The sequence below is a fragment of the Poecilia reticulata genome, chromosome 3 (assembly GCF_904066995.2).
Source record: "Poecilia reticulata chromosome 3, P_reticulata-male-v2, whole genome shotgun sequence".
NCBI lineage: Eukaryota > Metazoa > Chordata > Actinopteri > Cyprinodontiformes > Poeciliidae > Poecilia > Poecilia reticulata.
Window position 1 is genome coordinate 189,915 of NC_088832.1, and position 26,144 is coordinate 216,058.

The 26,144-nt window shown below is 41.2% G+C and overlaps 1 long non-coding RNA gene across 1 annotated transcript in view; it reads left to right on the plus strand.

Moving 5' to 3' along the window:
* Positions 1-26,144, plus strand: part of LOC145550988 (uncharacterized) — a 180,878-nt gene that overhangs the window by 103,553 nt on the left and 51,181 nt on the right. The gene's annotated exons all lie outside the window — the stretch shown is intronic.

Here is a 26,144-nt window from a genome sequence, read left to right on the forward strand (position 1 = left end):
AACATAAAAACCATGTGGAGGCAGAGTAGGCTTGCTTAAATAAAAAAGTCTTTAAGCCTCTTTTGAAATCATCCAGTTGTTGTGGAGCTCTCAAATAATCCGGGAGAGAGTTCCAGAGACGGGGGGGCAGCCACAGCGAATGCCCGATTTCCCATGGTCCTTAATCTGGATCGAGCAAGGTGGAGGAAGTTGCAGTCTAGTGATCGTAGAGATCTGGTGGATGAATGTGGAATGAGAAGGTCCTTCAGATAATCCGGCAAAGTTCTGTTTAAAAATTGATGGGTAATGAGAGCCATTTTGTACTGAATTCTGTAGGTGACAGGAAGCCAGTGAAGATCATGCAGAATCGGTGTAATATGGGCAGATTTCCGGATTCTCAATAAAATCCTGGCTGCGCTGTTTTGAATGTATTGAAGCTTCTGAAGATGTTTTTTATGGATTCCAATGAACAGAGAGTTGCAGTAGTCGAGCCTGGAGGAGACAAAGGCATGGACGAGAGTCTCGGCATCAGAGAAAGAGAGAGATGGACACATTTTGGAGATATTACGAAGATGAAAGAAACAGGTTTTAAATAGATGCTTAATATGATTTTCAAATGAAAGATGAGAATCCATTCTAACTCCAAGATTTGTAACTGTGGTGGAAAGGGGGATGTCTTGTCCAGAAAAGAAAATAGTTGTCAAAGTTGAAGATTGAACCTGGTGAGGTATTCCGATTAACATGGCCTCAGTTTTGGAGCAGTTTAACTGAAGAAAGTTCTGATTCATCCACGTCCTTATCTCTTCCAGGCCGGTGATGAAGGCAGTGATTGAAAATGGGGATGATGATACTCCAGTTCTAATGTAAAGTTGTATATCGCCATCATAGCAGTGGAAGGAGATGTTGTGCTGATTAATGATTTGACCCAAAGGCAGCATGTAGAGGGAAAATAGCAGGGGCCCCAGGACTGACCCTTGTGGGACACCACAGGAGACAGAGACAGCCTGGGACTTGGCCATGCCAAGGCTAACATATTCCAGCCGATTGGAGAGGAAAGATTTAAACTAGTCCAGAACAGTGTCACAGAGACCGACCTCCACATGAAGACGGTGTAGGAGGATATTATGGTCCACAGTGTCAAAGGCTGCAGTAAGATCTAGGAGGACAAGGAGAGAAGTAGAACCGATATCAGCTCCCATGAGGATGTCATTAGTAACTCTCAGCAAAGCGGTCTCAGTGCTGTGAGCAAAACGGAACCCAGACTAAAATTTCTCATACAGAGAGTTTTGTTGTAGGTGGAGCTGCAGCTGAGCAGCAACAGCCTTTTCCAGCACTTTTGACAGGAAAGGGAGGTGAGAGATTGGACGGTAATTGGAAAGAACATCTGGATCCAAGGTAGATTCCTTTAGAAGAGGTTTGATAATAGCTGTTTTAGGAGGCAATGGCACATTACCAGATTTCAGGGATTTGTTTATTATTTGTGTGATTAGTGGGCTTATTGCAGCATGATTAGATTTTCTGAGTGATGAGGGGAAGGAATCCAGGATGATGGCTTCATTTTCTTGATTATAGTCTCCACTTCACTCTGAGCAACATCGTCAAAGCAGCTCAGGGACCCATGATGTGCCAGGGTAGATGCCAGTCGAAGATCAGGGAGGCTGTGGAGCTGAGATCTAATAGAGTTAACTTTGTTTTTGAAGAATGAGAGAAACAGGTTGCATTTTTCAGTCGAATCCTCAGCATAAGTTTGTTGATTGGGATTGAGGAGATGGCTTATTGTAGAGAAAAGCTGTTTAGAATTTCCCAGACAGCTGTTGATAATGTTGGAATAATACTTAGATCGTGCTTCCTTAAGAGAAAAGGCATACGTTTTCTGATGTTCCTTATATGCCTGCTTGTGTATGGAGAGACCTGATTCTTTTACACGTCTCTCGATAGCACGACCAACAGCTTTCATGTTCCGCAGCTCATCAGTGTACCAAGGGGCTGAGCGGGAGAATGACACCAGCCTCGACTTCAAAGGAGCATGGAGCTCCAAAAGCTCCTGGAGAGATTGATTATAGTAATCCACAGAGTCGTTTGCAGATGAATGATTGACAGCAGTCAAGGAGTGAAGAGCAGAAGACAAAGCTTGAGGGGGAATATTTTCAAGTCGCGGAATTGAATAAGACATTTAGGATTAGGAGCAGACAAAGTTGAAGGCACTTCTAGAGAGATGACACTGTGGTCCGAGACACCCAGGTCATATACAGATAAGTTGTTGATAGTTACAGTGTCTGTGATCACCAGGTCCAGAGTATGCCCCCTGTTGTGTGTAGGGGCGTCAACAAGCTGAGTGAGATTAAGCGAGTCCAGAAGAGACTTAAAATCTGCTGCCAGAGGGGAGGAAGGATGATCAATATGGATATTTAAATCTCCAAGAACGATGTTTTTCACAGAATGGGCACAAAAAGAAGTGAGGAGTTCATGCATCTCTAAGTTAAATGAAACATGTGGTTTTGGAGGCCGATAAAGCAATGCAATATTCATCTGGAGAGGGGCTTTGAGATTGAAGGCCAAACATTCAAAGAAGAAAAGTCCTGAAGAGCCAGATGGGACAATTTTAAATTACTGCGGTAAATGACGGCCAGACCACCACCGCGGCCCGTGCGGCGAGCTCTCTGCAGATAGCTATATCCAGAGGGACAGGCTGCATTGAGGGAACTGTATACATCCGTTTGGTGCCATGTTTCAGTAAGGCACATAAGGTCCAAATTCTTCTCCAGAATATGGTCATGAATAAGACAGGATTTGTTGGACAATGATTGAACATTGAAAAGTTCTATTGTAACACTGGCTGGAGTAGAAACCTTTTGAAGAGGTTTCAGCAGACTGAAATCCACTCCATATTTTTCTTGCCCCTTCATGCATTGTGTTCTTCCAGCCATATTAGGGACCACAGACGCTGCGTTCTGATGACGTAATCGATGCGCGGCATGTCCGGTAGACCAGAAGGAAACCATGGGGCCAGACCCAGCCCGCCGATGATAAACATTTCTCCTCCGAGAGCCTCTATGTACATAGCGAGGTCTACGCAGAAGACCCAGTCGTTTTAAGATGGAAACACAAGGTGGGATGGAGCAGTTGTTAAGTCCAATCAGCTGGGAAGAAGAATAGGTCAACATCGACGAGCCAGCCAAGCCGGGAGAAGCTAGCATAGAGCTAACCACCAATAGCAGACCCATGGCTCCAAAACAGATATTCAGGAAGCAGAGCGATGTAATCCACAGCATAACTTGAAGAATAACAGGAGAAAATCCAGTAAGAAATGACGGCAGCTGGCCACGACAGAGCGGCTTGTTTTTCGCGGAGAAGCGGCGAACATTCAACGCCAGCGTCCTCTTCCGACGAGTCCAAAGTGTCCAAAAGAATCAATGTAGAATCAACACAAATATGCGTGCAGATCCACGTTCAGATGATGGTTCAATCAACGTTGATTCCTAACCGATTCAATGTAGAATCAACACAAATATGCATGCAGATGCACGTTCAGATGAAGGTTGAATCAATGTTGATTCCTAACTGATTCAATGTAATATCAAAACAAATATGCATGTAAATTGACATACAGATGATGGTTGAATCAACATTGATATGTCAGTTATGGTTGAAACCCTAACAACGATTCAACATACAAGTGACCGACCACTTTCAATGTTGTTTCAATGTCAGCATTCAACGTTGATTCAATGTTTCTGGCTGACATTGATTCAATGTTGTTTCAATCATTCTGTGCTATCTGGGCAGTTAGGTAACAGGGTATGAACTTCGTTCAGTGTCATAATGGTTTTACAGTACCAGTGATCTAGCTCCATTAGCATTTAAGGTATAGCAATAGCCCATTAGCCCTGCTTGTCTTTGATGTTTCTCTCAGCGTCTGTAGCGCTGTGTCTGGTTCGGCATCAGCTGTGCTGCTTAGAGTTCAGTGCGGTGGTAACAGCCACACTGGACTTAATTACCACCGACACCGGACCTCCCTGGACCTGGCCGATCGGTGATGTCAATACCGCAGGCAGTATAGCTCCTGTAAGCATCTCAAAGAGCGACCAGCTCTGCTTGTCTTAACGAGCATTTATTTTAGCTCGTTAAGGTAGCGATGACCTTAACACTACCTTAACGTTGGCTGTTAGAGCCTTCGTTGGTTCTGCTGGTATAAATGGCTCAAAGTGTTGTGAAGAAATGTCCAGGGTCCAGATTACAGGGCTTAAAGTAAAAAAAAAATCCTGAGCCTGAAACTTATAGTGATGATAGAAATTTACTATACTGTTACTATTGCCACAGTTTAATGAAAAGTGTCTTTGAATAGTGCAAACAATGGCTTCTTACAATACAATTAACAAGTTAAACACTCAAACTTAAATAAGACGTCAGTACATTTCAATTCAAAACAAAATGTAAAACGTCTGTGCCCTAAAGGTTTGCCTTACAGGCAAAAATCCCTCAACATTAAATAAGAATCCTTTCAGTCAATGTTTCAGCAAGTAATTTAGAACATGCAACATTACCAACGATCAGTGTTTCTCAACCTTTTTTGTGCCAGCGCCCCTCTAGCCTTTATCCAGGTCCCTCACCGCCCCCCAACAAAGAATTATTTTATCATTAATATTACTATCACTATTGTAGATGTTTTGATTTTTCTGCTCGTTTCTGTATTTATCATCAAGATAATTTCCCAGAGAACAAAAAAGCCATGGGAATAGAAATTATTTTCACAGGCGTCTACGAAAAATGCAATGAACATTCAAGTTAAAATTGGTAGGCCTAGCAGCAGCCAATCAGAGTGGAAAAAATATTCTTATTCTTTGCCATTTTCTGGTTGTTAAATATTCCAAAAATGACCAGATAAAATATGCCAGTTTAAACTTTGATCTATTTGCAAACCGACTGAGCTCTGCAACATTAAAACATGGATAGAACTGTAACTACGTTAATCATAGCTCTTCTTCTCTTCAGTGTTTCTGTCAGTTTCTGGTGGTGCAGCTCTGTGCTGCCTTCAGGAGAATGGGACATCAAAGCATCATCCATAAAACTTCACCCACATGGCATTTATTGTGCAAACCAGAGCTTTCAGTGGAAAAACAAAAGTTCCAGATCCTTTTAATGCCATACAAATATGAGACAAAAATACGGATTATATCTTTATATAGACCTGTCTATTGATTTATAGATTAATAGTTTTACTGGACAGAAATTACAAAGAACAAATCTGGTTCTTAATCAAATCCTAATGAGTCAAATTGAAAGTGTCATGGAGTCATCAGCCTCAAGACAATAACACTGACATGAAAAATAATATTAAAGAAACAAATATATCAAATCTAGTTATAAACATAAATAAGTGATAAGTTATTTACTGGTATGGTCTGTGAGATATATTTATTCTCAGTATTAGATATGGTCTCAACAAACCAATATTATTTCACCTTTTATCTGGAAATAGTGTCTGTTTATTCTTGCCATACAGTCCTCTGTATTAATTCTTGCTCGAAAGGTCTTGCCATACCAGTTTATTCCTCTGCATTTACTTTGGTTTCTTAGTTTATTCTTGCATTTTGTTCTTCATTCATTTCAATTTAGTTTCCTTTGATTAGTATTATCCTCTCTTGGTTTATTGCTATGTCCACTTTAGTTTCTTTCCTGTTGCTAGATTTATTTTATCGTTTATTCACCATCAGTAATCTTCACTCATCACTTGCTGCGCCGCCTAATCGTCTGTGTTTCACATCATGTGTTGGTTTTTCACTGTTCAGCGTCGGATTCTCTGTTTTTATGCCATAATTCACATCTAGTTCGTCGCTCCGTTTTATGTCCCGCTTCTCCTGTTTCAGAGTTTTGCGCAATGTGCGCATCTTTTTTTTTTAACCCCCTAAGGTGCAGGGCGGTCGGGAAGCATATCGATGGGGAGAAGGCAGACTGACATAAACCTTTTAAAACAACGGAAACAATTTCTGCATTCTGATTATTGAAATTTAAAAGTGCTGTGGTACCGTTGTTCTATCACACCCGTTTCATACCGGACCACTTACAGCTGCGGTGTTAACGCTATAAAATGAACGCTACAAAATGAACGCTACAAAATACAGTTTTAGCAAGTTGCTCAAAGTCTAAACTGGTATTGTGATTGTAAGGTGTTAAGTTTACCTTCGACCAAACGCCCCCCAAAGGAATCCCAGCGCCCCCTGTTGTAAAACTTTCTGCCAGCTTCCCGCTTGTCCTCTTTCCTCTAGCCATGCCCAGCGCCACTTGTTTTTAATTCCTTTCTCAAGTAAACGTGTTTCTTTACTGGGTGAGACAAACTCCATCTTCTTTCATATCGCATTTTATTTAACTGCTGAACCGAACGCATTCGCTTCTTTTCTACAAACCGTTTTACAGTCATTGGTCAAGAACACGGGAGCTAGAACTCTGATTGGCAGACATCTTTGTAGACGGAGCTCTTTAAGCACGGAGACTAGTTTGGTTGAGGCGGACCATTTGGTCAAAAGCCGGAAATCCGGCCCCCGGCCTGAGCTCTTTAAGCCCTGAGATTAGGTGCTTTCTTTGTGTTCTGCTCTGGCTCTCGCACTGCGCTCTCCTTTCTTTCATGTGGGAAATTATCCAGATTCTTTCTCAATTTTTATTTATTATCACAGCTGATAGTGACACAGTGTCACTATCGGCTAAAAATGACACCAGTCAAACGCAATATGATTAACATCTAACTAAAGTTAGCTTTCCTGTGTTTACTCTTTAAACTCCGGTAAAGAATGGACCATTATGCGTCATCAACCCAGCAGAGACAAAATGGCGACCTACATAAGTGAAAGATATAACAAAAGACGTACATTTTTGAAGTAATTATGAGTTTTGGCCTATCAAAAACATCATTTTTTTAAGTAATAGGAAAATTGCAACATATTTAGGCCAACATGTTCAACTAGTCCTGGATCCTTTTAAGCTAGGCTGTTAGCACTATGCTAACCCTAGCTGCCAATGATAACACTCTGTGCTTGTGAAAGACAGGACTCCACTGTGTGTCAACTTATAATTAGGGATATCACCACCATTAACTAACTTAATACATTTTCTTGGGTCATTAAAACGATTACTTGCATTTTTTTACATGCAAAAGTCCCAAGCTGGAACCTTTGTATTGTGTTTCTGGTATTCCTGTAAATATGATCCAGAAGTGGCACCTGCAAACGACAGTTATGGCCAGGAGTGACAGAGAATTCATCTCTATTGAATATTTAATCAGAGAGAATAGTTTTGGTATATTGGTCAGAGGGCCTGGTGGCGCCAGTGCATTGCAGCCTCACCTCTATCAGACGGCCCCAGGGCAGCTGAGGCTACTGTCCAGTAACTTGCCACAGTCAGCATGTGAGTGTGTGTGAACAGGTGAATTCCCTTAGTGTGAAGCTCTTTGGAGTCCTTTGGACTTGTTAAAACACTATACAAGTACTAGCCATTTACCAGTTTCAAATATTTGATGTCAGTAATTCTGTGAAGTGGGAGACAGTTGTGCAGGGGTAAATGCTGCTACAGGTTTGAGTCTCAGTCTGATGACCTTTGGCACATGTATTTCCAACTATCCAGTTTGTCCACCAAAGAAAGGGCACTAAAGCCTATAAAACCTTAATAAACAAGAGAGAGCTGGGGAGGGAGGACATGGATTAATTCAAGAAAATTGTCTTTTAATTTAAGTGAATTTGAAAAGAGTAAGTAGTAAATTGCAGGTATTAAGTATTTCTAAGTGGGGTTTAATTTGTTTCAAGCTGTCCACACAAGTTAAAAAATGTAACTTAACATGACGCATGACAAATTAGTTACATGAACTTTTTTTTTTCGTTTGTTGAGCTACTTTATTTAATACTGTTGTGCAGATGCAGCTATAAAATATTCTTCTTACATTCCCAGCCCTAAACACAAACATGAATTACCGTATCTCATTATGAATTCTGACAATTATCGTGTCTTTTTAAAATGTCTCCACTGTTGTTTATTACCCATCAGAGTTGTTTGTGTGATGATTTCACCAGGTAAGAAAAAGGTACTTATTTAGCTAATCTTTTATTAAAAATGAGACATCAATTCACATAAATGCCAATGATGAATGCTTTACTCCTCCCAGAGTATGCTGAGATCAAATAGGAAATCATGATGAAATCACAACTTACAAGAAGCAAGTAAGATAGTCTAAAATGGAGTGCATATAACAAGAAGTCTTTTTTCTCAAGTCATCATAGGCAAACTGCCAAATCAAGTCATAAATCTGAAACTTAGAACTTAAAGTCATCCGTCCATCCGACTGAAAAGTCGGGAAGGGTGCTGGTACCTATCTCCAGCTAACTTTCCGGGCAAGAAGCGGGGTACACCCTGGACAGGTCGCCAGTCTGTCGCAGGGCAACATGGAGACAGACAGGACAAACAACCATGCACACACTCACACCTAGGGACAATTTGGAGAGGCCAATTAACCTGACAGTCATGTTTTTGGACTGTGGGAGGAAACCGGAGTACCCGGACAAAACCCACACATGCACAGGGAGAACATGCAAACTCCATGTAGAAAGACCTGGGCCGGGAATCAAACCCAGAACCTTCTTGTTGCAAGGCAACAGCTCTACCAGCTGTGCAGCCAACTTAAAGTCATTTTGAGTCTTTTTTTAACAATATTGCAATGAAATGTTAAATACAAATAGTAAACAATATGTTCTTTTTTACAATATGTATTTATCTCAAATCATAATGAAACTTGAGCAATACAACTTACACAGTATAAAATAGTAATTCTAAAATTGGGCTTTTATGATGTTCATTACATAAGTCCTTAATGTTCATTTAAACTTAGCCACAACTTTACCAGATAACAGTCTTACTTTAAAATAGGATTTTCCAGAATAAAGAGTCAGTAAAAAATGCAACAGCAGAACTCCATGTTCAGACGTAAGGTAAGGTAAAGTATTTTATTTATATAGCACATTTTCAGCAACAAGGCAATACAAAGTGCTTAAAACACTGACTGAAGCAAAGAGTACATTTATTATTAATATGATTTCCATGCTCTGATTGAACTCAACCAGTAAATGATGGCCAGTTGCTTCAACCACTTCCAATTTCTTTAGTTCAACCACTTTGGCTGTTGTGGTCCTTAGTTTTCTGGTAATTGCTTTATGGCTTTTGGAGCTTCTCACAACATTGTTTTGGTGATCATTGGTTTTCATCAGGATCCTTTAATAGAGCCACTTAATCACACAACCAGTGACAGATTTCTGGCCCTACTCGGTTCACTTGGATTCCTGAAATACTAAAAATGAACCTGGTACTAATTAACCATTATTGTTGGGAAATCCTAATTACCAAGTAAAGCTTACTTTAAAGTCAAGCCATGTTCAGTAGTGGAGCCAGCTCTAATCTTAAGGCTTAAGAAAAAACACTACTCAAATTGCAAACTTCCTTATTACTGCATTTTTGGATAAGTTGGATGCTACTGAAGCTGTTTTAGTACAAATGGATTGGTGAGAATTACAATTTAATTACATATGTCCTACTCCTAAAGCATTATCCCAGAGGATCTGCTATACCTGCCCAGTTAGATCCTGGTAAGTTAGAGGTTGCTACCGGGCTTGTTTGACACTATCTCTCCTCAGGTAACCCTCCCTCTCTCTTGGTTAAACACCATACATTAATTCTCGCATTTACAGCAGCAATTGTCTTCCAGCACCTCTCCTGCCATTTGTTGGCCCCTTTGTGTAGCTACTTAGAATATCAAAGCTGGTAGGGCCTTAAATGAGACATCTGAAAACTGAGAAACGCTGGTTTTATGTGTCAATGCAGCACAATCCAACATCCCGCCCCCAATCAGCGTGTCATTCATACACTCTCTTCATCTCTGCTTTGCCCCAGCTCGCTCACTCTTTGCAAGTATCTGCAGTTGCAAAGAGAAGAGAGTAAAGGAGTAAAGCAGGCCTAGGGTGTGACAATGATAGCTGACATGTTTGGGGCCAGAACAATAAGTGGAGTTAGAAAAATCAAAGGCTTTAAAGACGGAGAACCAAGTCAAAGACATTGCCCTGCATTGTGTGTGTGTGTATGCATGTGTAGGTGTGTGCACGTGTGTGTGCGTGACTCTGGGTGTGTGTGCTTGCATTTAAGATGTTTGTGTGTCCAAGTCACTGTGATTGTCAGGAAGATGCTTCAGATCTTCCTGACAATATCTTGTGCTGGTGATTGGACTGATCAGACGTCCTGCCTGCCCAGTGGTCTGGTGTTTACCATGTGTCAGTCTGGGAGTTTGGCTATCCATATACAACTGATAGGAAGGGGATTATAAAAGACCTGAGGGCATTCACATCATCAAGCCAGCAGTAGTTTCATTGTGCAGTGCGTGCATGCCACACAATCACTGCCTTTGGCCAGAATTACATGTTGTTCAAAATTTGTTTTTATTTTGCTATAGTTTTGATTTTCTCGGTATTCCCCAAACCCTGCTCCCAAAAACACTACACAATGATTTCTTAACCAGAGAGAAAAAGAAAACACTCTTAACTGTGTAAATATCGGATTATATCGGATTATGATAAGAACTCTTATCATAATCCAATAAGACATTATGATTAATTTTTAAAAAGGACATTAATAGAAATCACTTATTTGTGAAATACCTGAGGTCTCCTTGCTCCGTTAAGCACACAGATCACAGTCAGGGAGGTTTGTAGGGTTTCAATTAGTGAAGCAGCAGGGTGGGCCTGTAACTCACTGGGTTATGTATCACCATCAAACACTTCTGATCTCATGCTGCTCACAATGAACCTTGCTTCCTTCCTTTATGTCTCCCTCTATTTTCTGAGCCACATAATGAGGGAGAGGCACAGATTCCCACAATCACACACAGTGTTTCCCTGAGGTTTGTTGCCCTGTGGCGGGGGGTGCAAAACAGTTAAGCATCAGGAACACAAAGGTGTTTGTGATATTATATCTGTCTCCATTAATGGCGATATAACACAAAGATTCACACAGTCATTTCCATGGTATTCTTCAAGGCTTTTAAGCAAGTTTCAGTAGAAGACATTGAATAAGCCTGACAACTTCATTAATCCCAGTTTATTGAGATTCAGTGAGCCCCTGGTATTAGAATCATAATTAATTTAATGGCATTGCCAGTAAACAAGTTCACAAGCTAAGGGATTGCTTAGATATAATGGTGCAACTAATAATATATGAATATGAAAATGTCAAAAAGTAAAACCGTTAAAATCAGTGAATTCTTGAGCTTCCATCTAGAATGTGTGTAAATACTTTTAAGTCAAGTTTATTTCTATAGCAGATTTTAGCAGCAAGGCAGTTCAAAGTGCTTTAAATGATAAAACATAAAATACATAAACATTGCATTTGTCAAATGCCATCATCAAAATCTTCAAAAATATTCAATAAATATTTTGATCAGTGCTGCTATTATTAAACAAAGGCAGATCTAAGCAACTGGGTTTTTAACCTTTGCTTAATGGAATTCAGTGCTTCGGCTGTTTTGCAGTTAGTACTTGCAAAGATACTTCACCATCAGTGATCACAAGATCATTCAAGGTAGCTTTTAATGAACTTTGAAAGCACACTTCTCCTTCAGTGCAAAGTACCATGAATTCCTCTACTTCTGTAAATTAATCCAGCCTACAGTTTAACATTGATGTGACTTGAACAACAATTGAGGAGTTTAAGATCATTGCTTTTACTTTACCTGGCAGATGGACACTCTTTATTATGATGATCATTTAAATGCATACTGTATCAATGAGAGTATTTGTTTTATGTTCTACCAATTAAGGACTTGGTTTATTACAGTCCCTGTAGCAAGCAGTTTTCTGCATGGTCAGCAATGAAGGCCATATTGTCTTTGAGAGGGTCCAGTCGACATTCCAGACAGGATAGCGTTGTCCATTTTCTACATCTTCAACCTCCAATATCAACATGAGGCAGCCAAGACTTTCGAGTTCAATCAACGGTAAAACCATTCCTAGGATTCTTTTACAATGAGCAAAATACAATGACATAGTTTAAAAGTTTTAAAGCAAGTTATGATTGACATTTGACAAAGGTAGTGATGTTTTCTCTTTTCGTAATTAAAAACAGCTTTATTTATATATTGTACCAGGTGTATTTAGAATGCCACACTATTTATATTCTCAGGAATTTTTGATTTAGTTTTTTAGTCGCTTCATTGGGATAAACCCAGAAAGGGGCACAAAAGCCGGTCATGGGAAGATGGTATCTAAAAAGACAGGAAAGACCATTTAAAAGAAAAAGTGACTGTCAATGTTCAGGTTTCCACCCCCCTCGAAAACCTTATAGACTTTTAGTGGCACCTCATTCAGGTTAGTTGTTGTCCTTTTCTTCTCTTTGAAATATTTCTGTTTACATATTATTTAGGATCTAAATTGGATGTCTTTTCTTTTTCCATGTTGGACGGTGCCTTCATCTGCATCTAATAAAGTAAGTGCCACTTGGACTCTTAAACCATTAATAGTTCACATTTTTAAAACCCTGTTAATACAAGAATTCCACATTATTTCAGCCATGTTGAATTTTAGATTTTGGAAGTCCTTTTTCATTGATTTGCTTGGTGATAACCAAAGCATGGATATTTCTTTTAGAACTGTGTTTTTATGTTCATAAGATTGTAGAAATTAATGAGTTAAACCCAGTTTATGTCGCAACTGAAAGTCTTCAATTTTTATTCCAGTGTTGGTGAAACTATATATTGACATTGAAGGCCTATTTTTTACCAGTTCTCAGAGGAGTGGTTATGCGTTACTCGTTTTGAATGTTTGAAAATACTGGAAATATATGTGGTTTGAGGCATAGTGATGCCTTTAAATAAAAATTCTGGTTCGGAGTATGTTTTTTTTTTTCCTCCTGATTTCTCTATTACTCTTCACCTTTTGTAATAAAGGCTGTTGCATATTTAAAAAATCTGTTAGTGTGATTCTAAAATGTTTAAACACGTATAGCACATTTACACAAGGAATGTAAGCAAAGTATCCCTTTTCAAATACTCTCCAAATCTCGGGTAAGACAATACAGTTTAATCAAACTATTGTGTTTTTAGGCTTAACTTTAATCAGTCAAACCGATTTGCTCAGGAATAAATGAAATATTTGAGCGAACCAAAATATTACAACTAGATGTTACCTGACTTAATATCTGTGTTTAACTGTCATTTGAGAAAGCCTAAATGAGTCAGGTGTTCTCCTGTGGTATACAAAACCTGGACCAGCCGGCAGCAAGCGAGGGGAGCTGGGTGTTAATAAAGCGGGAGCAGACGTCTCCGAAAACGTCGGAGCAATATTGCAATTAGGAGATGCACTAATGAACCGAGCAGAAATGTCTCATTTATACATCTACATTCTCGCCTACAAGCATTGTTTAAATCATGTTTAAACAATTCACGGCTTCTAAGCAACATAACGCCGAGGTGGAGGCTTGGCAGCTAGCTGAAGGCTACAGCTTCTCTGCAATGCTCTCTGCCTTCGCAGGACCATAGACCGGGTCGTTTCTCAAGCCCATGAAAGAATGAGCTTGAAAGGATGCAGACCCTGAATTCGGACACAAAGCTCGAGTGGTCTGTAACACTTATTTTTCTTTATTTTTTTGCATCTCTTTTTTGTTTATGTCTTTTCATTGTTAGCTGCGCGTTTGCACCTGTCGACCACCGAAGTATTTTAACGATTCTGTATTAGTTCTGCTGGGGTCCATATGGTTTTGTGTATTTGTTATAAGTTGCATTCTGATCACTGTTATGTGTAGAGCAGTGGTCCCCAAACTTTTTCCTGTGAGGGCCACATAACGTTTTCCTTCTCTGGTCGGGGGCCGGAGTCAGTTTGTAATAGAAAAAGTGAGATGATTGCAGGAGTGCCTAAATGTAAGAATGTATTGTTTTCCAGAAAGCACAATCAAATAACCCTCTCTGGGTTCTTTGCAGAACAAAAGTCAGGAAATAAATAATAACACTATTAATGAAATCAATAACCAAATAACCCTCTCTGGGTTCTTTCCAGAAAAAATCCAGGAAGTATTATAGTCCGTATTTTCCTAACTATGAGCCGCACCGGACTATAAACCACAACCCCAAAGTTTTTTTTTAATCCAGTAAACATACACATATAAGCCTGAGATATCTCTGCCGCTCCAGGTTTTCCACAACGATGCAGCAGCAGCAGAGGGGGGCGGACAGTCAAAATTTGAGTCATAACAGGTCAATTGAATATCACATTTATTACGTTGAAAAAGAAAAAGTTGCCAAGTTTAGATTTAAGTGAACTGATTACGGTCGTTTCCAAACATTAACTGTAACAGTAAAAGTGCTGATCCTTCGTGTTGCTACTAGCATGTGCATGAGAAAATGGGCACGTTCTTCTTCTTCTTTAAATTTCAGCTGCAGCTTGCAGCCATTATTGTTGCACTACTGCCATCTACTGGATCCTAATATCTATACCTCAAATTCTCATAATGATCCCAGTATTATTTAAAAAACTGTTAAATAGCATTTCCCCGCAATGCTATTTAGTTAAATAGCTAAATCAGTTGATCAACATTCTCAAATTTCAATTCCCTATTAAAACCTAATTCCGTTTTAATGGGCGCATTCTTCTTTGATTTCCAATTTTGACTTCCAATGATTCACTTTGTAATGGTCTCGCTATCGTGTCTTGTACCAAAACTAGCCATCAGCCAAACTCCTTTCACACGAGTCTGGATTAATTAGTTCTTCCTTTATTTCCATGTAGAATGGAGTGAAACTGTCAAAACACAAACAACTCAGGATGAGCTCAGAGCAGCTTCCAGAAGTGTTTTACTTTCAGATACATACATTAGAAGTACACCTGATACAACAGCTACCTCTGAATGCTATGAGCTGCAATGCTACGTAACGACCTGAGAAATATTAGCAGCCTGCTAGTTAGCAATGACGTAACACATAATCAAATCGCCCGCAGGTATTTCCAAAACTAATTCAATAAACAAGTTACTTATTTTATCATATGTTAACATAAAGGCTCATTTTGAAGTATAAGCTGCTACTTACAGGCATTGCTTCGAAGAACTCGACCAGAATGGGGCTTTCATAACAGACACGTGTGTTCATCTGCTCTACCGCTACCAACCGTACTGATTACATAACATAAAAGTTGAGCAGTTCCCTAAAAGTCCAACAAATGGCAGCAATGCGCCATGCAAAACAAAACACCCACAGTTTACAGGACACACTTCCTGCTAAAGAGCCCCCTGGTGGTTGAAGAAAAATCTACATATAAACCGGAAAATACAATATATGAAAAAAAATCTGAATGCTTTCTGGTATTGTTCAGGGGGCCGGACCAAATGTGGCGGCGGGCCGGATCCGGCCCGCGGGCCGCAGTTTGGGGACCACTGCCCTTGTCCCTTAGTGGGCTCGGGAGGGTTGCTGGTGCCCATCTCCAGCTAACGTTCCAGGCGATCGCCAGTCTGGACCTGTCGCCAGTCTGGACAGGTCGCCAGTCTGTCGCAGGGCAACACAGAGACACACAGGACAAACAACCATGCACACACACACTCACACCTAGGGGCAATTTAGACAGACCAATTAACCTGACAGTCATGTTTTTTTTTTGGACTGTGGGAGGAAACCGGAGAGCCCGGAGAAAACCCACGCATGCACAGGGAGAACATGCAAACTCCATGCAGAAAGACCAGGGCCGGGAATCGAACCCAGAACCTCCTTGCTGCAAGGCAACAGCTCTACCAACTGCCTGTTTTCCCTTTTAGTTATCTAAAATAGTTTTATAACCACTACACAAACAGTCTGTTGTTTGTTCCTAACAGAGCGACTGGAAGCTTTTTCTTTTTCTAATGACTATCAGAACTCTATTCGGGTAAATGATATTCTTGATGGATATTTCTTGCTCTCTGGAAACAGAAAGACAACTTTTACAATTTTTTAAATTTAATTCCCAAGGTCAAATGAAGTAAAATATTTAATCATCTAACTCGAGGCTCGGCAACCCGCTGCTCTAGCGCTGCCCTAGTGGCTCTCTGGGGCTTTTCCAAAAATGTTTGAAAATGTAAAAAGATGGGGGTGGGAAATATATTTTTTGTTTTAATATAGTTTAGGAGGAGAAACATGACAGTAACATACTGTTGTTACAAAATACGGTAGGATATTGTCAATTTGATGTCTTCTTCTCTTGTCACAATCAAGACTGACGACTGACAGTAAACTACCGCAAAATAATTGTACAATACAGTTTTTTCCCTAGGCAAGACATTTTACTTGTATTTGCATCGTAGAGAACCAGCATTTAAAGACAATATTAAACGGAAAGAAAAAAATACTTTCCATAACAACTCTTTTAGGGAATGAATCGAAATCTACAGAGCATAATCAAAAATGTTAGAATACCAGTGTTGGTGTTGTATGTTAAAAATACAATGTTAATTAAACACTTCTTTAGTCAAATTCAAAGATAGGTTTGTCAGTTTCCCTAAAAAGATGATGTTTGATAAAGAGTTGCTCCCACAATCGCAACGTATCTGTGACGTCACGCGTTTGGACTGGAGACAGTATGGCGTCTTGCCTGGATCTTATCATAACAAGGTAAGTTCCCCAAAACTATTTTTGTTCTTTCTTTAATGTATTTATGAAATGTTATGGTGTTGTATTGTCTCAATGTTTGTAACTCCCAGGCGGACATTATACCACAATGTATGCTGCGTTTATACTGTTATGTATTCTGTATTTCAATAAAGATTTATTTAAAAAACAAAACAAAACAAAACAAAAAAACAAGGTAAGTTCCACGTTAAGACCATCATGTTTTTGATTTTGATTGTTTTTTTATGAATCCATTAACTTTCTGTTTGCACAAGAGTATCAACTTATGCTTAACGTAAGTTTATTTGTTTGGATACCCCTGTACGACTGTTCAGGACAGGGTTGCTCAAGTCCAGTCCCTGAGAGCTGCTATCCTGCAACTTTCAGATGCTTCCCCGCGCCAATTAACACCTGAATCAAATGAAAGGCTGGTTAGCAGGTCTGTTGGACTAAAGGTGCATCGAAAAGTTTCAGGACAGTAACTCGAGGACTGGACGTGAGCACCCTTGGTTTATTATTTTTGTTAGCAGCTAAAGCTAGCCAAGCAGGTGTAGCACGGGGTGTCGGGTGGTTAAACAAACATTAAAACTGTCAGAAAGGCCGTTTGAGCTAACATTATTTAGCTGCGGAGTCGATTTCTTGAAGTTTTCGGCTTAATGGGGACAGTGGCTGTGCTGGACCGGTGGTTTGATCTATGCTAGCGGTTCTCAACGTGGGCGGTACCGCCCCCCAGGGGGCGTTCAGAGGACGGCAGGGGGCGCTGGCGGACATTTTTACAAAAGGGGGGCGCTGGGATGCCTTTGGGGGGCGTTTGGTCGAAGGTAAACTTTACACCTTAAATCCACAACAATACCAGTTTAGACATTGAGCAACTTGGTAAAACTGTATTGTGTAACATTAAAACATGGTTGGCTGCAACTGTATCGAAGCTCTTCTTCTATTCAGTGTTTGTAGCTTCATGGCGCAGCTTCGCTCCGCATCAGTTCAGCGTTACAACGGCCGATGACGCTGCTGTGATTCACTTTGTCTGGTATTTATGTAGGCTACATATGTTTTGGCAGTACTGTGATCATGTCAAAGCAGCAATTTATATTAAAAAGTGTTTTATTTCCGTGTGATAGCTGCCCGCTTCCATGGAAGGACAACAGAAAATCGCTCTTATAAACATGTAATTACTAAAATCACGATACCCTGACTTTGTATCCCTCTGAAAAATGAACCAATTTAAATGAAGAAATCCCTCCATGGGTGATACCACGATAGAGAGCGTTCATTTTATAGCGTTAACACGATGCTGTAAGTCAGTGGTCCCCAAACTACGGCCCGCGGGCCGGATCCGGCCCGCCGCCACATTTGGTCCGGCCCCCTGAACAATACCAGAAAGCATTCAGATTTTTTTTCATATATTGTGTTTTCCGGTTTATATGTAGATTTTTCTAAGAAGAACGTGCCCATTTTCTCATGCACATGCTACTAGCAACACAAAGGATCAGCACTTTTACTGTTACAGTTAATGTTCGGAAACGACCGTAATCAGTTCACTTAAATCTAAACTTGTGGCAACTTTTTCTTTTTCAACGTAATAAATGTGATATTCAATTGACCTGTTATGACTCAAATTTTGACTGTCCGCCCCCCTCTGCTGCTGCTGCGTCATTGTGGAAAACCTGGAGCGGCAGAGATATCTCAGGCTTATATGTGTATGTTTACTGGATTAAAAAAAAACTTTGGGGTTGTGGTTTATAGTCCGGTGCGGCTCATAGTTAGGAAAATACGGACCATAATACTTCCTGGATTTTTTCTGGAAAGAACCCAGAGAGGGTTATTTGGTTATTGATTTCATAAATAGTGTTATTATTTATTTCCTGACTTTTGTTCTGCAAAGAACCCAGAGAGGGTTATTTGATTGTGCTTTCTGGAAAACAATACATTCTTACATTTAGGCACTCCTGCAATCATCTCACTTTTTCTATTACAAACTGACTCTGGCCCCCGACCAGAGAAGGAAAACGTTATGTGGCCCTCACAGGAAAAAGTTTTCGGGACCACTGGACAAGGGTGTCAAGAAAATGGATGGATGGATGGATAAAAGGGAAAACAAGATCTAGTGATCTGCGATCGATTATTTTGATCTTTCAAGTTCAGAGCTACAGGCCGATACAGTTTAATTAAGTTTAAAATGTATTTTCTTTAATGTTACTTTTCCGGTTATGTTTGTTTATAATTCTTGAAAAGTTTGACCTTTTCAGATTTCAAGTTTTAAGAGTATGTTAATCGTTTGAGTCTCGATTGGTTTTGTCTGATCGGATGTAGGGGAACGCGACGCTTCTGCACCTCCATTACAACACTGGAGACGAGAGCAGTAACGTCGTGTCCGTGTTTTCATTATTCCCCTTTACAGGTAAAGCAACTTACATATAAGGTGTGACTTTAAAGCTATTTAGTATGTTTGTTGAGTGAACAGGGAGCGTTGTGGTGGCTGTAATAATTATAGTTTTTTTTGAAAGAGCTACTAAACTCACCTTAGCTTTCCTGGCTAGCAGCGTTCTGTGTGTGCTAGCTGTGTTCTGTGTGTGCTAGGTTTCTTTTACTGTGCCAGCATATGTGACAGTGTAATGTCTGAAACTGTTTTGAAACATTACAACACTGGAGACGAGAGCAGTAATATCGTGTCCGTGTTTTCTTTATTCCCCTTTACAGGGGCGTAACATTTTGGAGGCACCGCTGGATTGAGTGAGACGAAGTTTGACTTCTGTTAGGACCAGACGTCTCCAGCTCTCATTCAGCTCCCCTTTAATTTAGTTACCCAGGCAGACAACATCTACTGGACAACTGTCTGGCAGTCTGAGTTTCTACTACCAAGGGCAAAAGCAATCTGAGGTGAACCTAAGGTGCCAGGAGTGCTGCAACCAAGGTTGCAGCACTCCTGCAGCACAAGGTTGTAGCAAACAAATTACTGCTACAACAGAACACTGATCATCTATGGAAAAGAAGATGGAGTCAACCGAGGTAGAGGCATTACAGTTGGAGATAATAGGACTTTTGTGCACACTGCCTGCAGAAAGCCTAAAAGAACTGTGTGATTTTCTCACCATTGCCGGGTCAAAATTTGAACATGTGACAGGAAAGAACAGGACATCACTCATCTTAATGATTAGTCATCATCTACAGAGTGAAGAGTTACAGATGTTGGAGGATTTGGGAATGTCAGAGCTTCTCTGCTTTAAAGACAAAATAACTGAGCTCCAAGCTGAGGCTACAGATAGCCCAGTAAAGGAATTTAAAGTAGTACGACACGAACAGCAGAATGAATATGATGAAATACTGGGCAGTACGTCCACAGAAACCAGACCTTCTCAGTCTCATGTACCATCCCAAATAAGACATACTCACGAGGAGGATGTACATAAAGTTCAGACTGCCATGTCCAGCCTTGGAATTCCAGCTTCAGCTCTATGTCAGGCCCCTGCTGTATGGCACAAAGAATTCAAAATTTCTGGACAAATTGGAGACCCAGGACAAAAAGATCGCCTCACGTTTTCCAGTCTCGCACGACAAATTGAGCATGGTCTCCTCAAAGGCTTTCCAGAGACTGAGATTGTTGATGCTGTCATAAGGGCAATTGTCCCAGGGATGCAGTTGCTGAGTTACCTAGAGGGAAAAAATTACCTTACACTCCCCACCCTGAGAAGAATACTGCGCTGCCATTATCAGGAAAAAAGTGCAACAGAATTATATAAACAGCTGTCATCAGAAGCACAGAGCATTAAAGAGACTCCTCAGAGTTTTCTCATCCGCACTAGACCTGCGACAGAAGATTCTGTTTGCATCACAAGAGTCAGAGTCAGGCTTACGTTATGATCCAGTGCTGGTGCAGAACATGTTTCTCCATACAGTTATGACCGGTTTGCTGAATGATAACATAAAATGTGACCTTCAGCCATCTCTAGAGCAAGCTGGTGTTTCTGATTAACTTTTATTTGAAAAACTAAATATTGCATGCGCCTATGAAAGTGAGAGGCAGGACAAGAAAAAAATGTACGCACCACAGCGATCGGTGGCTGTTCACTCTGCTCAGTCTGACCACACCACCACTGAGAAGAAGGACAAAATAAGCCAGTCGAGTCACAGTAAGAGTCAAACAGATATTCTTTCAGAACTGCAGGAGATGAAAGCAAGCATGACCCTGCTTAAAGATCTGAAAGCTGAAGTGTCTTCTATTAAAGAGTCTATGCAGCAGCCCTCTTATCTGCAGAGGCAGCACCCAAACCCAGTATCAGGACCAGATTGGACACCAGCTCAATCAGTGCCAGCTTACCACAACCCATCACTAACACACAAGCCTGCAGTACATCATGGTTTCCATCAAGCTCCCGTGCAATACAGCTACTTGAAACCCCTTCCAACACATCACAACTATTTATCACCACTCCCAGGACAACACGATCATCTTCCACCCAACCAGAGATATGGAAATCAATGTCCCCTCTCCACAACTTCACCACAGCCCAGGAGGAGGTGCTACGACTGCCAGCAGGAAGATTTGGAGGACTGCATTCACTGCTTCAGGTGTGGCAGCAGTGAACACTTCTCAGCTGGCTTCAGGATGAGGAGATCAGGCCAATTCAGAGGGAGTGCTTTAAACGAGCAAGGGTTACCCCAGAGGGGCAGGGAGTGACCGTGTCATCAGCACTGCCCCAACTCAGTGCACACTGCGGTGCACTGAGTTAAAGGTGAGACTGAGACAATGTTCATCAGTGTTATACTGTTCTGAGGGATGTCAACATGAACACTGGGCTGTACATAAAAATCAGTGCTCAACAACTTCTTGTAGCACCGTCCGAGCCACACCACGAAAGAAACGGGAAGTTAAATTTGCCCCACTAGTTTGAAAAAAATATCTGATTGACTGCTATATCCAAGGTCAGCAAATTAGAGCATTGTGGGACTCTGGCTCACAAGTGACTGTAGTAAGTGAACAATGGAAAGCAGAACACCTGCCACATGTGACTTTGAAGGACATTTCTGAGATAATTTAAAACAGTGACACTTTGAATCTCATTGCAGCCAATGGCCAAGACATGCCATATTTGGGATGGATAGAAGTCTCATTCAAACTTGTGGCAGATGGAGTCCCAACAACAGAAGTTGTTGTTCCCACACTAGTAATTAAAGGCAATAGTCTTGCTCGTCCTATTATTGGTTCAAATGTCATTGTCCTGATAGTGGATACTGAGCTGCAGCAAAGCAAAGACACCAATAAACAGCAGTTAATCAAAGCTGTCCAAGCAGCTTTTTCTGACTTTGAAATGGATGACGCTGAAGTGTTTGTGGCTAGAGTTGCTGCTGAACAGTAATTTCTGGAGTATAATGTCAAAACTACCAGAGGACAAGTACATGTCCCAAAACAAACATCAGTAAAGGTTGAGTGCCGTGTTATGACACCACTTTACAGGAGGAGACAACTCTGATCTTTGAACCTATAGTGTCATCCCACAGTGGTCAGAAGGTCTAGAGTTCACTGACACCCTCATAAAACTGAAGAAAGGTACAAAATCATTCATGATTGTGGATGTGCAAAACCCAACAGACCATGACATAGTACTCTCTGGGAGGATTGTTATTGGGACAGCACAGCTAATCCAAGCAGTTTACCCAACGACAATCTTTGAACAGTCCTGCTCCACGTCCCCATTAACAGTAGCTAATGTGGAGGTGAGGAAACAACAAACCTCTGATTGTGACTGGGACCCCCTAGTTGATTTGGACCATCAGTCCCCCTGAAAGAGATCTGGTTAAACAGATGTTAAGGGAGGAGTCAGGCTCCTTTTCCTGTTCCGATGATGACATTGGGTGCATCGAGAATCTGCGACTGTCCATCTCACTGAAAGACACAGAACCTGTGGCTAAAACTTACCTTTCAGTTCCAAAACCATTATACCAAGAAATTAAGAACTATCTACATGATCTGATCACACAAGGTTGGGTGCGCAAATCAAATTCCCCCAATTCTTCCCCAGTGGTGTGTGTTCAAAAAAAAGATGGAAGCTTACGCCTTTGTATCGATTACCGTGAGTTGAACCATAAGACTGTACCAGACCGCCAGCCCATTCCCAGGGTACAGGACATCATGGATGGCCTGGGAGGCAACTCATGGTTCTCACTGTTAGATCAAGGTAAGGCTTATCATCAAGGGTATATGGCAGAACACAGTCAGCCCCTCACTGCCTTTGTGACCCCCTGGTGTTTATATGAATGGATTTGCATACCATTTGGGTTAATGAATGCACCAACTGCTTTCCAGCGGTGCATGGAAGAATATCTCGAGGGGCTCAGAGATGAAATTTGCATTCCATTCCTTGATGACATTCTTGTCTTTAGTAAGTCATTCGAAAGCCAAGTTGAACATGTCAGAACTGTTATTAGACAATTGAGAGCGTATGGCATAAAGTTGAAGCCAGCCAAATGTGAAATGTTTCGGCATGAGGTTCGCTATCTCGGGCGGGTCATTTCATCAGAGGGCAGTAAAATCGACCCTGCTGATACCATTGCTGTCAGGGCCCTGAAAGACAAGCGACCAACCACTGTGGGAGAACTAAGAGCCATTATGGGCCTCCTGAGTTATTATCGTCAGTATATTCGAGACTTTTCTCAAATTGCTGCCCCTCTTTATGATGTCATGAGAGCTCCTGCACATTCAAAACAAAGTGATAAACATGTTACAAGACAGAGACAGAATAAAAGAAAAATTGGGACCCCTTCCAACTTTCCCATTGTGTGGACAGAAAAACATCAGCACTTGCTTGAGGAACTGTTAGACCACCTGGTGGAACTACCAATCCTCGCCTTTCCTGATTTTAGTAAACCCTTTGTACTACACACAGACGCTTCCAATCTGGGTCGGGGGGCAGTTTTGTATCAGGAACAGGAAGGAAAAATGCGTGTAATAGCATATGCCTTGCGAACACTCACCAAATCTGAAAAAAACTACCATTTCCACTCTGGAAAATTGGAATTCCTTGCCTTAAAATGGGCTGTCTGTGAAAAATTTAGAGACTATTTGATTGGCTCGTCATGCACTGTCTATACAGACAACAATCCACTCACTTATGTCTTGTCTACAGCTAAGCTGAATGCAACCGGGTGTCGGTGGGTTGCTGAATTAGCGGATTTTCACCTTACCATCGGATACCGACCAGGAAAAGAAAACATCAATGCCGACTGTCTGTCAAGGCTGCCAGTGGATATTAACACCATGATGGAACATTGTACTGAGGAAATGTCATCTCGTTCAGTTCAAGCAGTTGCACAGTCAGTTGAGGACCCAAGTTCCCATGCAGTATGGTCCATGGCACTCTCTGCTCAGTGCAAAGAAATCAGCACTTCACACCAATCGCCTCTTTCGCTGGAAGAGATTTGTCGAGCCCAAAGGGAAGATAAAATTATTGCCCAGTGATTGAATATTGTCAGTTAAATAAGAAACCTGACAGAAAACAGCTAAAATCCTTCAGCACAGAGAGTAAAAGACTACTATGTGAATGGGAAAAACTAACTTTGGATGATGACGGCATCCTGCGTCGAAAGACAGCCAGACAGACACAACTTGTTTTGCCTGAAAAGTACAAAGCAATCGTTATGAAGGAACTACATGATGACATGGGACATCAAGGGGTTGATCGAACCACTTCATTGGTGAGAGATCGTTTCTTCTGGCCATACATGCAGCATGACATTCAGCACTATGTGGCTCAAAGCTGCACATGTATAAAACAAAAGAAACCAAGCCGAGAGACTAGGGCACCTCTAACTAATATTGCTACAACCCAGCCTTTTGAGTTGGTTTCTCTCGATTTCCTGCATGTTAACATGTCAGCTGGTGGATATGAGTACATACTGGTCATCATTGATAATTTTTCAAGATTTGTCCAGGCTTATGTCACAACATCTAAGTCAGCAAAGACTGTGGCTGATAAACTTTTTAATGATTATGCATTAAAATTTGGATTCCCCCTACGTATTCATCACGATCAAGGTGGTGAATTCGAAAACCAACTCATGTCACAACTAAAAAGAACCTCTGGAGTTTTGGGCTCGCGGACAACACCGTACCATCCTAAAGGCAACGCCCAAGTTGAACGTTTCAACCGTACACTCCTACAAATGCTGAGAACCCTTACAGAGAAAGAGAAGTCCAACTGGACAGAGTCACTGAACAGATTGGTTTTTGCATACAATTGCACAAAATGTGAAGTCACTGGCTTTTCTCCCTTCTTTCTTCTGTTTCTCCAAGACTGCCGATTGATGTACTCTTCCGCTTGACACTAGAAACGGGTACACCTGATCACAGAGAGTACATGCGAAAATGGCGCATGTGCAACAAGCTTACGACATAACAAGGAACAATGCAAGACAATTAGCTGAAAGAGACAAAAGAAACCATGACCGCAAAGTAAAGAGCTCAGAACTGGAACTTGGAGACCGTGTCCTGGTTAGAAACTTGACCCCAAGTGGTGGGACTGGTAAACTTTGCAGCCATTGGGAGGACATCATCCACAAGGTTGTGCGCCGAGTAAATAAGGATGCTTCTGTATATGAGGTGGTAACTGAACAAGGAAAGGGGAGAGATAGTAGAATACTACACCGCAACCTCTTACTCCCCTGTGACCACCTACCTCTGGAAGTTCCCCTAAAAGTTGCCAGATCTCAGAAAAAAGGTTCAAGACAGACAAGTGACAGTGAAAATAACATTCAACAGAAAGACGACAGTGATGAGGACTCAGAGGATGAATGGCTTTACTACCCATGCCCTGAGCCACACCAACATACAGGTCCCACTGCTGAGGAGCACACTGATGTGTCAGCAGGTCCTGAACCCACAGCAGCAAGGAGAGGAACAAGGCCAAGAGAGGAACAAGAGACGGTGTTAAACCTGGAGGAAGATCAAGTGATGCCTGACCGGCTAGTGGAAGATGGAGCGCCTGAACAACCAGAAAATTGTGGAGACAGCCCTCTACTACCATCCATGTCACCTCCTTCATGTGAGAACCACAGTGGAGATGAGCGAGTACAAGATAGGCCTAGAAGAGAACGGCGACCACCACAGCGATTCACCTATGATGAACTTGGTTATCCATCTTGTTACAGTTTGGGACTTCCACCAAGGTCCACATATTGGCTTGACCCAGTGCACTATTATGGACCCCTTCAAGCAAGGTCTATGTGGCCAGAGTCCGTCCAGATGTCCACATATGATCCTTATTTTCATGTATGGCTGACTCACATTTTAAGTACTCAGTATCGGCACTTAAAGACTTTGATGAGGCCAAGTGCCTGTGTATGGACTAAGTAGATTTGGGTTTTATGGACTATGTTTGTCATCTTACTCCTTCAACTATTGAATGTCGAGGACGACATTTCTGTTGAAGGGGAGTGTGTAGTGGTTATAAAACTATTTTAGATAACTAAAAGGGAAAACGAGATCTAGTGATCTGCGATCGATTATTTTGATCTTTCAAGTTCAGAG